The 13,734-nt window shown below is 39.4% G+C and overlaps 1 protein-coding gene and 1 long non-coding RNA gene across 3 annotated transcripts in view; one reads left to right on the top strand and one right to left on the bottom strand.

The window, feature by feature from the left end:
• Window positions 1–13,734, bottom strand: part of AIG1 (androgen induced 1) — a 327,250-nt gene that overhangs the window by 49,204 nt on the left and 264,312 nt on the right. The gene's annotated exons all lie outside the window — the stretch shown is intronic.
• LOC122755502 lies at window positions 9,423–11,164 on the top strand. Its single transcript, XR_006356393.1, has 3 exons — window positions 9,423–9,559; window positions 9,952–10,015; window positions 11,031–11,164. It is a non-coding gene; the product is annotated as an uncharacterized LOC122755502 (long non-coding RNA).

Genomic DNA, 13,734 nt, shown 5'->3' with positions numbered 1-13,734 from the left:
TTTCAATTTTTTTTCCATATTGTCCCTTTTCTTTATCGATTTCTTTTATTGGATTTGGAGTGAGAAAAACTTGAGTTCAAATCTGGTTTCAGATACTTACTAGCTCTGTGACTGGGCATGCCTCAACTTCCTCACGTGGCTGGCTTGTGCATCCTCCTTAAATGGAGGTTATGAGAGAAGCTATCCAATCAGAGGGAGGGGGCTTAAGGAGAGAGGGCACTTCCACAGTGAGAGTGCCAGGGAAGAAATGATCTTACAGTCTGGAGCTGTTCCTGGGGCATGATGAAGTTGAAAGGAATAGAGCCAAGTGAAAAATGAACAAATGCTCTCTATGGAGGATTTATGAAAGAATATAGACAAGAGTCCTGTGGGATAGTCATGTAAAAATCATTATGATTTATGAGTCTGGTGGGAGAAGCCATATTGAAGAGCTCACAAGTCCAGTGCCACACTGAAGGTGAGAAGAGAAGTACTGTTTTGTGAGAGCAATCTGCACTTAATTAGAAATGAGGGTGGGGAAAGAAGGGAGTTAAAGAAAATTGGTGTTAGAAGCATCTCTGAAATTATCATGTTTTAACAAGTTGTGGTATATGAATACAATGGAATACTATTGTGCTGTAAGAAATGATGAGCAGGAGAAGTTCAGAGAAACCTGGAGGGTCTTACGTGAGCTGATGATGAGTGAGATGAGCAGAACCAGAAGAACATTGTACACAGTATCATCAACATTGAGTGTTGACCTACTGTGATGGACTATATTCTTCTCACCAATGCAATGGTACAGAAGAGTTCCAGGGAACTCATGATAGAAGAGGATCTTCAAATCCAAGAAAAAAAAAAAAAAAGAACTGTGGAGTATAGATGCTGATTGAACCATACTATTTCTTTTGTTTTGGGTGCTGTTGTTTTTTTTTTTTCTATTTTGAGGTTTTGCATTACTGCCCTGATTTTTTCTCTTATAACAGGATTAATGCAGAAATAGGATTAATGTTATTATGGATATATATGTGTGTGTATAGATATATATGTATATGTATATAGATATATAGATATAACCTATATCAGATTACCTGCTGTCTAGGGGAGGGGGGGAGGGAGAAAAATCTGAAATTGTAAAGCTTGTATAAACAAAAGTTGAGAACTATCTTTACATGTAACGGAAAAAATAAAATACCTTATATGTAAAAAAAAAGATATTATAAAACTTTAACTCCCTGGGAAAAAAAAATTATCATGTTTTAATTAATGAGAAAATAAGATTTGACTAACCAAATTCTATCTACATACTTTTCAGATATATACCTTGTGATCTGAAGATCCCACTGTAGGTGCATTTCGGCAAAATTTGCTGTTTGATAAATTCCTGTTAAGGCAATCTTATTTTCCCATTTCCTTCTACTATAACATAGTGGGGTTATATTCTACTGGGGTGGGGGGATGGGTCCTTAAATATAATATAATCTCATTTAAGAATCTAATAGACTTGTTAAAACCATATATTCAAAAGAAAAGTTGTATCTTTCTGATTGAAATACTCCCCTTTGGGATTCCAACAAGGCAGGTGAGATCATCAGAATTAAGGGTGCTTCCTCAGTTCCACACTGTAACTGGAAAATGAGTCTAAATGGCATCTTTATAAAACATACAGCAGGTATACCATTCTGAAGTCAAATTAATCAGTAATGCACTTTACCACAAGGCTGCATCATCTTATTGCACTCCTCCATTGTAGTCTGTATATGCCACAAAGAGTCTGAAGATGCCCTACTTATCCAACAAAGGCATTGGTTTCACATGGTTTTAATTTGCCATTGTTTATGTTAAAATAAATGTTATTTTGATTGATTGGCAAAAGTCTAGAAGCAGCAATAAAGGCAATTATGTTTGACATGGGGACATTATAAAATCTATAACTCGATCCTTTAAAAGCTGATTTGAAATGTCCAATTTGACTTATGGGAGCCAGTTCTGATGCTGCTTCATGCAAAAAGCATTAGGTTAATGCTACAGCAAAGTCATGTTGCTGAATGAACACGTACTGGCGTAATTAATCAAGAATATTTCAGAAACGAATTGTCTCCAAGAGGTTATTGATTTACTGTCATGACATGCTTCCCTTCTGGGGTGTGATGATTCTATGGAACTGAGAAGTCCTGGCATGTATTTTTCAGTGACTAAGCCTTGATCTATCTTCCTGGATGATTGCCATCCATGCATTGACATCTGCAACCACTCATGTTTGACAGCCTCATGCCTAAGCTCGGTGGCTTCCAAGTTGATTAGGACTGGAACAGAGGACTTTTGAATACTCTGAGTTTAATGGAAAGCAGATAACCATGGGGGTCTCAAGAGGCTGCCATACTCCTTGCAAATGGCATCCCATTAGCAGTGCCTGCACATATATATACTCCCTCATATACACATGTTTGGAATGGGAACCAGTTCAGTTTTAACCTTCAAGGCATCCTTGTCAGTCAGCCCTCTTTTGATTAAAAGCATTTACGGAGACACTTTATTAAACACTTATTAAGCAGTTGCAACTTAGCTGTTCCTCACAGCAGATTCTGTGAGGTAGATGGGATGAAGTCACTAAACAACAGAGGAGTCAAGTGCCCTCCCAGAGGTCACAGAGAATGGCAGTGGAGAGGTTGACTTAAGCTCCAAGGCCTCAGATCTTGGCTTCTTGCAGCTCAGAGCCCTGCTCCTTATTCCTCTTTCTTCCATTGCACAAAAGATAAAATAGCATATTTATGAGCAAAGCACATTTATGGCCACCCAGGTCGGGGTGAGCTTATTCTGCATATTGTTAAAGGGGATGCTGCTTAGAATTGAGCATCGTTTGTCATACCAGAGGGGCAGGAGTCAGCCCAGAATCCAACTTAAATCCATCCTGCTAAATAAAGCTTAAGCTAATTTCTTTTTACTCTATATAGCCTTTTAAAATGGACAATGTTAATACCAATATCCCATATTGATGTCTATAATTACACCTCCCTGCTGTTTCCTTGTCTCTGGGATTTGAAAACTCCATCCAGTCCTGCCTGTTTCAACCTTTGACTTGGTCAGTATTCAATGGGCACCATTTTCAATGTCATTTGAGATATGGGCTCCTTATTTGGACTCCATACTCTGACAAATGCTTGATGATTTCTGAATAAATAAGAAGGTTTATTTTACTCTTTCCATGGATTACACTTCACTTAGCTATACATCAACGATAGACATGGGTTGCTTATGACTCCAAGACTGTAATTCACACCAGTCATACTTCCTTGAAGTGCAATGGGACAATCACCAAGCAGGAAGTCATCTGACCTGGGTTCATAGGATTGTAGGATAGGGATAGGACTTGTGATTTATTAGTAAAGTGAACTCTTGAATCAGGAAACTTCTAGGAAGGCAGGTTGGCACCTTTTCTGAAAATTATAGTCTGAGAGAATTTTCCCATGGCACAGAGTACCAGTTTAGGAGTCAGGAAGATCTTTTTTTTTTTTTTTTAAAGGGAGGCAATTGGGGTTAAGTGACTCGCCCAGGGTCACACAGCTAGTAAGTGTTAAGTGTCTGAGGTGAGATTTGAACTCAGGTACTCCTGACTCCAGGGCTGGTGCTCTATCCACTGCACCACCTAGCTGCCCCTGAGTCAGGAAGTTCTAAGTTCAAAACTAGCCTCAGACACTTACTAGCTGTGTGATCCTGGGCAAGTCACTTAATATCTATCTGCCTCAGTTTCCTCAACTGTAAATGGGGATTATAATATCATCTGCTTCCCAGAGTTGTTGTGAGGATCAAATCAAATATTTGTAAAGCTCTTAGCACAGTGGTTGGCACTTAATAAATGCTTGTTTCCTTTCCCCAAAAAATGACTTGCGCAAGGTCACACACACAGCCAATAGATATAAGAAGTGGCCCTCCATCTGAGGTCAGTTCTCTATCCACTACACCATATTTCTTCTTCATAGGTTAATAAGATTATCGATTTAGAACTGAAAAGAGACCTAAGAGATCATTTAGTCTGGCCCTTTCATTGTACAGATAAGCAAACTGAGACCCCAAGAAGTGAAAGGACCTGACCAAGGTAGGAAGTGATAAAGCTGGGATTCAAACCTGGGTCCTCTAGTGTTCTAGTTCTGGTTTTGCTACTTACTAATCGTGCATCCTTGGCTGTCACTCTCTCTAAGGGTCTCATTTTCCTCATCTGTAAAATCAATAGGCATGATCTCTAAGGTTACTCTGAGCTCTGAGCTAAATCCATGGTCACCTCTTATGCATGTCAGTATAATGCTTTAAAAAAAATGTCAGCTCTGTGGCATATACTTGGAGAGAACCAGGGTTAATAAGACTAAGAGCTACCATGAGAACTAGCTGGAGGCTATTAGACATGGAAATAGAATACTGACAATTAAAGGCACTCAGACAACTAGTGGTGTTCACCCCTCTCCAAGACCAGGGGTCGTGAGTCTGCTGGCATTGATATTTTATGGAGATGCATTTGCCTAAGGAGGGCTAAGATCTGCACACTTAAACTTCTTCCTTATTCCCTGGTCTTGTGATGAAGTCAATGGTAATGCAATGTACAGTCATGCCTGACTGATAATCCCACTCCCCTTGGAATGTTATAGGATTTCTAAATAACTAAAGCATGGTCACTACAGCATGTTCTTTAAAGCTGGTTACCATGTTATAGCTTCTCAATTCCTGGGTAAGGCATATAGGGATGAACTATATAGCAGACCCGCCTGCCATGTACATTTCTCTCAATCGTCAGGCTTGAGCTCAAGGCACTAACTGTCCTTTTCCCTGGTTTATCCAAACTCAGAAAAAAGTCAAATGCAAATTCAGAAAAGCCATGCTTCCCTGGAAAATGGGAAAAGGGTGGTCCAGGGAGTCAAAATTGCTTTGGGCAATTAGTTTAGAAAGCTGTCATCGAAGATGAGGGGCAGCTAGGTGGTACAGTGGATAGAGCACTGGCCCTGAAGCTGGGAGGACCTGAGTTCAAATCTCACCTCAGACACCTATTAGCTGTGTGACCATGGGCAAGTCATCAATCTACTTAAACATCCAGGGCCATTCCCTAGTCATCCTGATAACATCTGCTACCGCACCCAGATGGTTCTGGAGAAAAAAGTGAGGCTGGTGACTTTGTAGAACCCTTCCTCACTTAAATCCAATACAATGTAAGTCATGACATCTGTCATTGTCCTCTTGGAGAATGAAGAACAAACAACAACATCCAAGATCAAAGTGAAATATAATTTGTGTCCCTTCAAAAATGATTCATGGAAATTCTAGTTTAAAGGTATTTTCATCTCTGTGGCTGAATCTCCTTAACCTAAATCAATACAATCTGGTAGGCATAAGTATGCTGTGTAAGACAGGCTAGCACGATTAGGCACCTTCAAAATGTTATGTATGAAATGGCATTTCTCTCCCTCCCTTTTCTCCCTATAATTCTTCTTTAGTGTCATGAGTTTCAATGACAATCACAACTTCATGTTCATTGCTTGTGGTGGCATCTGGGATATGATTAACATCCAGGAAGTGATCAGTGAACAGGATGAAAATGAGAAGGAGCTGAGGATGCTCTCTTTTATAGGAAAGCTGTTAGATTAGTGCCTGGCCCTGGGAACCCCTGGAGATGGCACTGAGTATGATCAAAATCATCTGTTTCAAAGCCTGAAGCATAATACCGCTCCTGTGTAAGAGTAGCAAGAGAAGAATGAAGGAATTGTGGCCTCTGCTAAAAACAGAAATGAGAAAACCAAGCAGGAATAGCCACATTAAACATTTACAATGTGCCAGGCACTGTGTGACCCTGGGCAAGTCACTTAACCCTGTTTGCCTCAGTTTCCTCATCTATAAAATGAGCTGGAAAAGAAAAGGGGAAACCACTCCAGTATTTTTGCCAAGAAAACCCCAAATGGGTTCACGAAGTGTTGGAGACAACTGAAATGAATGAACAATAACAAAAATGTTTCAAGCAATGGGCTAAGTACCCTGTCACCTAGATCATTTACTGGACCAGTATTTGTCTCAAGGACAAAATGTCTTTGTGCTTAAAAACAATCCAAAAGGGAATTGGACTGGTGGAAACCCCCATCTCTACTTCAGAACCCATAGAAAGCACTAATGATCTCAGCTTTAAGTATAAGCAAAGTTGAAGGAGTAAGAGTGGGAAAAGAATGATCAAAATGTATAAAATCAAAAAAGTTATGGATAAGACCAACAACTTATCCAAGAGACGCTGGTCTACCAGAATGTGGGGATACCACCATTTGAAACCTTAAAGAGGTATAATTAGCACAAATAAAGGAAGTGCTCTTTCCCATAGGCGGCATACTTATGGAACATATTACCCAAGCATTATACTCCAAGTATATTATAATATGAAATATAATATGCAGCATATTGCCCCAAGAAGTGGCATAAGTGGAATAAACAGATTCAAGAAAGGCCTTGCTATATATTCATGGATCCAGAGCAGCCTATTAGGAGACACCAGGATATCTGAAATTTAATCTTTGAGGTTGATGACAATTAGGATGAACATACTCCTCCCCTACACCTCCATTGGTACTTTATGGCAATTCTGTTCTTTTATCCATCATTAATAAAAAGAAACATATATAATTCGTCAAAGTCTGTAAGATGCTTTACATGTAAAAGCTCATTTCAACTTCGGAACAACTGTGGGAGGCAAGGATTAAGGCATTATTATTCCCATTTTGTAGCTGAGAAAGCACAAATAAGTTACATATCTTGCCTACTATCTCATAGTTAGAAATTTTAGAGGCAGTATTTGAATTTGGGTCTTTTTTAAAAAATTTCAAATACAGTATTCTAGCCTTTCTAATATTCATTCACTCATTTGGCATTTGTTAAGTGCCTACTATAGACAACAAACTGTACTCAGTTTTAAAGGAAATTGAGCCCTTGACACTCTGGTGTTAGCTTATCCAGGGATAGTAGGGGAGGATAGAAGGGTCTGGCGTGCCATGGTCCATGGAGTCACAGAGTCATATATGACTGAACAATAAAAATATTCAGATGTGTATATATAATATACATTAGCCATGTATATAATGCTATATGTTGTCTGCCCTTCTCCTCCAAAATAGAATGTAAGTTCCTCAAGGAAGAAGACTATTCCATTTTTGTCTCTCCATTCCCAGCATCTAGCATAGTGAACTGGTACATGCTAGGCTCTTAATAAATATTTTTTTGATGAAGGAAGGAAGGAAGTATATTTTTCTATTTTCTTTAGGTTAAGCTTCATTATTATAATTTCACAGCCTTTAGCTTCTCTCTCTCTCTCTCTTTTTGGCGGGGCAATGAGGGTTAAGTGACTTGCCCAGGGTCACACGGCACAGCATTTAGCTTTTATTGTTTAGTTGTTGGTGTTATCGCTCTTTCTTTTTACATTGTCTTAATTATTATGCACACTGTTTTCCCGGTTTGGCTTCGTTTTGCATCAATTCCTAGGTATCTCCATGTTTCTCTGTATCCATCACATTTATTGTTTCTCATAGCCCAGCAATATTCCATTATACTCATGTTTCACAATTCTTTTATACATTTCCCAATCAATGGGCATGTATTTTGTTTTTTACAAAGAGCTCCATTTTTTTTACCATCTTAGAAGACTTCCTTTTAGTATCTTAGTGAATACTCTAGCTAGTTCCTTCTATTTCATCACCAACAGAGTAGTACAAAGAAATGGGATTTTATGCCAAGACAACAATCAATGATTATTTAATTAGTGTTGTAGAGAACCTGAAAATGCAAATTCTTTCTAGTAGGAATTACTTTTTTTTGTTGTTGTTGTTTTTGCAGGGCAATGAGGGTTAAGTGACTTGCCCAGGGTCACACAGCTAGTTAAGTGTCAAGTGTCTGAGGCTGGATTTGAACTCAGGCCCTCCTGTATCCAAGGCCAGTGCTTTATCCACTGCGCCACCTAGCTGCCCCAGGAACTACTATTTTAAGAGCTGCTTTCAGAACCCTGACCAAAATTCTTCTTCTCTCTTGTCTTCTGTAATCCATGCATATAACAATAGTCATATTTTGCATTTATACAGCTCTTTAAAAATTGCAGGACATTTTCTTTACCATGTCTCTTTGAAGTGGCCAGTGCACATATCATCTTCATTCTGCAAATAAGGAACCTGAGGCTCAGAGGGATGAAATGCTCATGATTATTTAAGCATTCATTTACCACTGGGGAAAGTGCTCACACCAAGAACTTCTGATTTCAGGTCCAGTTTTCTTCCCATTATACTTACAATTTAGGGAGAACCTGGGTGGTCTGCAGGTATACAGTGGAGAAAGAAGATAGGAATTTATTTCTAAGACTTCAGAAAACCTTGAGCATTGTCTTCAAGTATTTGAAGAAACGTCATGAGGAAGCAGAAAATTTTGTTGTGCTCGACCCAAAAAGACAGAATTAGGAAGAACAATTGAAAGTTTCAAAGAGGTATATTTAGATTTGGTATAAAGAACTTCCTAACATTTAGAATTTTCCCATAGTCAAATAAACTGCATGAGGACATGGAGGGTACCCTCTCACTGAAGCATAGCCTGGATGACCATTCATTTATTTACTCATTCATTCATTCATTCATTCATTCATTCATTCATTCATTCATTCATTCATGCGGGGCAATGAGGGTTAAGTGACTTGCCCAGGGTCACACAGCTAGTAAGTGACAAGTGTCTGAGGCTGGATTTGAATTCAGGTCCTCCTGGATCCAGGGCCAGTGCTTTATCCACTGTGCCACCTAGCTGCCCCCCTTACTGACTTTTAAAAAGTCATAGAGAAGACTACTAAGTACAGGATTCCAAAGAGACCAATGATAAAATAAAGGCCCCATATAAACAAAAGTATTATTATTGTTTTTTTTGTTTAGTTGTTCAGTCTCTTCTAACTTTTTGTGACCCCATCTGGGGTTTTCTTGGGAAAGATACTAGAGTGGTTTTCCATTTTCTCCTCTAGCTCATTTTACAGATGAGGAAACTGAGGCAAACAGCGTTAAGTGATTTGTCCAGAATCACACAGCTAGTAAATGTCTGAGGATGGATTTGAACTCAGGTCTTCCTGACCTGACCTGACCATCTACTGTGCCAATTAGTCACCCATCATTATTATTAATTCACTTACTATATTCCAAGTACAGTGCTAAATGTTGGGGATTAAAAAAAAAAAAAGTTCCTGTCCTCAAAGAACTTACAACCTAATGGGAGAAAACAACACATAAAAGGAACTGAAAAGCTTCTGCAAAGTTGGGGGTGGGTGGTGGGGGAAGATCCCTGATGGAGGGGGTCATGGTAGGAAAGTCAGAGAAGTTCCAAAGTAGTGCACATGCAGCTGAGAAATGAAGAGATGTTCTAAGCTGAGTTCCTTCCCTCCTTACAGGGAAGTTTTGGAGTTCATAGCTCCACCTTCCAATCTGAAGGACAGGGCGGTGATGAGGTGGAGTCCCAAGACTGATGGGATCTAGCAGGATAATGATGAGCTTTGTGGGGCATGATGAAAAAAGTCAGACAAGTCCCCAAGAAGTGCAATCAGGTGAGAAACTGCATTTTACAGTTGAAGACACTGAGGGAAGCAGAGGTCAAGCAACAAAGCTAGTAAGTCTGATGCCAAATTTGAATGCAGGTAAACATGAATTAGAAGCAAAAGAGATGCCTGTTGATTGGGGAATGGTTAAACAATTTGTGGCATGTGAATATAAAGGAATATTGCTGTGCTATAAGAAATAAACAACAGGATGACTATGGAGAAGCATGGCAAGACTTAAATGAACACAATGTATAATTTATAAAGAAAATGCACCTCAGGAGATGGCAGATGTGAAACATTACATACATTGTCAAAGGCAAGTGATGTGTTGTTGGTTAGTTTTGCCTAACTACTTTTTTCTTCTCGCTTTAAAAAAAATAATTTGCTACATGGGTTAGCTCTTGAAGAAGGCACGTATTTGTCCCACTCCACCCCTCTGCTCTACTCCTGAAAAAAACAAAGGTAATGTAAAATCAAAAGCTATTGATATAAATTATTTAAAAATAGTCATGAGGAGAGTAAAAGGTCACTTTATATTACAGGGCCCTTTTCCTGAAATATTTCGGCAAAGCTAGGTGGCTCAGTAGATAAGAGCGCTAAGCACTTACTAGCTGTGTGACCCTGGGCAAGTCACTTAACCCTCTTTGCCTCAGTTTCCTCATCTATAAAAAATGAGCTGGAAAAGGAAATGGGAAACCACTCCAGTATCTTAGACAAGAAAATCCCAAATGAGGTCACAGTCAGACACAACAGAAACAACCGAACAACAAAATCAATAGCTATTGATATAAATTATTTAAAACAGTCGTGAGGAGAGTAAAAGGTCACTTTATAGGGCTCTGTTTCAGAAATTTTTCTCTACTGAACTAGGTAGATGGTCTTTATTGCCAAGTTTAAATTATATCCATGTTAAAGAGGAAGAAGGCTTTAGCACATTCCTCTGGGGGAGGTGGGGAGGATGGAAACAATTTTTGTCTGTTTGTTTCTAATGGAAGAGGATTGGCTCCAAAATCTCAATGTGAGGTCTGAGAATCTGGACTGTGGATTGCTTGCCAGCCAAAAGACCTTATCAGGTGATTGGAACAGCAGGAGCAGCCCATGATAAAGGCAGTGCGTGGAATATAGGCCCTGGCTTTAGGTTTGGAATAAATGTTTAATCAAGATTTGATATGACTAGAAATGATTCCATGACCTTTTATTTTAGCACAAGGCATTTTTTGCTTGCCTGTTTTTATTTTTAAATTAAAACCTTCTCTGGTGGTTCAAATCATAGTAAACAAAGAGGTGATCCGACTTGTACTCCTGCCTCCAATTCTAGCTCATTGTGTCACCTTGGGCAAGCCTCTTCATCTTTTTGAGCCTCAGTTTCCTTATTTGTAAAAGGAGGGGGCTGGAGTAGTTGATCTCTAATGGACTACAGAATCTCTTCCAGCTTTGAAATTCTATGACTTAAGGTTTGTTTTTTTTTTTCATCTAGAGAACCAGAAAATGAAACTGACCAGGATCGTATTTCACTATCACTGGAAGAGCAAAGTGGAAAGACACAAATTCAAACAGCCTGGATGATGACAAATAAATGAGATTTTGGAAAGACACTCAGGGCTCTCAACGTGGATGAGGTTATTCAGAACAGAAGCATGATTTTTCTTTTGATGGTATTCTTTGTAAGCTTGTTTATTACTATTCATTTCCAAGGGTGGGCTCAGCCTTGTAACACAGGGTACAGCCTCGTAATTGGAAATCTGCAAGTGTCTGTACTCGGTCTCAAGGTTAATATGGGTGGTATAAATAAAAGGGAAAATGCATCCTTCTCACAGCTCCCCAGCCTCTAATCAGACTGCCAGTGTGTTCAGTGATATACTGCCTTTTTCTATTTTCAGTGAAGAGCAATATACTTTGAGTCTGCCCAATGCTGTCTGATTGCTTTACAAAAACCAATCAATAACACCCAGGTAAAGTTTTCTGCAAGGCACATACATCTTAGCATGGGGTGACCAGCTGTTGTGAGAGTCTGGAATAGGGCCAGTTTCCCACTGGGTAGTCCCAGGGAAATGATCCTGAACCTGGGGTTTTGTTTGGATTTCAATGGAACATAATCGGGAGACATCTGGTCCCCCACCTTGTGCTGGCTTGGCTGCGATTCCTCTACAATGGCACTGTGCACCTCCTGCGGGGTCTCCTGTGAGTGCCAGGCAGCAGATCCCTGCCCTTCACCAACTGCCAATCAGGTTTTCACAGTGGGATCAGAAAAGGGACACACAGGGCACTGAAGACGCCTACTGAGACAGCCTTGCAAAATGATGTTTAAAATATAATTTGGGTCCCCAGTGATTCACTAAAGTTATTATTATTTTTTTTCACCAGCCCTGGACAAAGCAACAGGCAAGGAATGGTTATAAAGATGACTTTGGAGGGAAGGTTAAAGCTTAAAGAAAAGCACATGAAGATGAGAAAATGACCGCTTTGGGGAGAAAAAGAATGAGGAGGAGAACAAGGAGGGAAGGGAGTGACTAACAAATAAGTTAAAAGAAAGAATATGTGGAATATTAATGGAAAATATGAAGAAGAATGATGAGACAAAAGAGATGATAAGAAAAAAAGGGAAGAGACTAGATTATAGTTGGAAGCTAGGAAAGGGGTGGGGGTGGTGGGGGTGGTAGAGAAATAAAAGAAAAAGGTCTGGAAATCAAAGGATTAAAAGGATTTGTTTTTGTGTTTTTGGAGAGGGGAGGGGACAAGCACAGATAAATCACTAGAGGGAAAGAAAATCCAGAAAAGGGGATTGAAATGTAGAGAATAAGCAGGAAAGGCTACCAAAGAGAGACTATTTGGCCATCTAATTTATCACCTGGGTCCTATCAAAATGTGTGAGCAGCATAAGGAGTAACTGGGGCCATATCAAGTAGTTTTACAATACAGACAAGCTACAGAGGATATGGCTGACTGGATCTGACGGTTTTAATCTTCTTTCCCCATGTCACATAGCCAGAACCTAATAAAAGGGACTGAGAAGAACCACGATTTATGGGGGAAGGAATACAAAGTATCCGTCATACTAGGACCCTTAAGGGAACCACACCAGGGCAGGCAGAATGCAATTCAATAAACTTTTATTGAGCACATATTATATGCCAGATATTGGGAGCACAAAGATGAACTAAAATAACACAATGCATGGCTCCTGCCCACAAGGAGCTTATAGATTGATGAGCTAAAGAATGGAAAGCCAAAAGAAGAGGCATAAAGGACAAAATCTTGGAAGTCAAAGTCAGAAATGAAATAGGTGTTGGTGAAGAGAAGATGAAACTTCAATTCAACAAAGTTATTGAGCACCTACTATGTTTCTGGCACTGGGAGTACAACAACAAACATTGGGAGTATATATTAGGAGGAGAGTAGAGGAAGGATCTGATCCAGATAAGTAACTATAATGTATGTACAGTTATATGAAGTAGGTTCAGGAGGTAGGGTATTACCCACTGAGGGAAAAACCTAGGTAAGAGCTGACACATGAGGCATATTTTTATTTTATTTTATTATTTTTTTTTTTTTGCAGGCAATGGGGGTTAAGTGACTTGCCCAGGGTCACACAGCTAATAAGTGTCAAGTGTCTGAGGCCCGATTTTAACTCAGGTACTCCTGAATCCAGGGCCGGTGCTTTAACCACTGCGCCATCTAGCTGCCCCCGGCATATTTTTTTTAAGGAAAATAAAGATTCTTTTCTCCTCTCTCTCTGCCAATACAGGGATAAACCATGAACATAAATATATTCTGTACTATTCTATAAGTGCAAAGGAGTAGTGCTACATAGATAAAATGTTATGAGATACTTGAGAAGCAAGAAACTGCTTTCAGTCAAGGTGAGATCAGATAATAGTAACAACAACAATAATAAGTTACAACACTTACATAGTGTTTACTATGTGCTAGGCACTGTTCTAAGTGCATGACAAATATCATATTTGACCCTCACAACAACCCTGTGGAGATAGGTGCTATTATTATCTCCATTTTACAGCTGAGGAACTGAGGCAGACAGAGGTGATTTAACTTGCCAAGGGTCACACAGTAAGTGTCTGAGACTGATTTTGAACTCAGGTCTTCCTAACTCCATTGAAATACAAACTGTACCACACAGCTGGCAGAACAATATGAATGCTGGGATCAATATGAATCCTAAT

Source organism: Dromiciops gliroides, chromosome 4, assembly GCF_019393635.1.
Source record: "Dromiciops gliroides isolate mDroGli1 chromosome 4, mDroGli1.pri, whole genome shotgun sequence".
NCBI lineage: Eukaryota > Metazoa > Chordata > Mammalia > Microbiotheria > Microbiotheriidae > Dromiciops > Dromiciops gliroides.
This window is presented reverse-complemented; position numbering and strand designations above follow the sequence as displayed.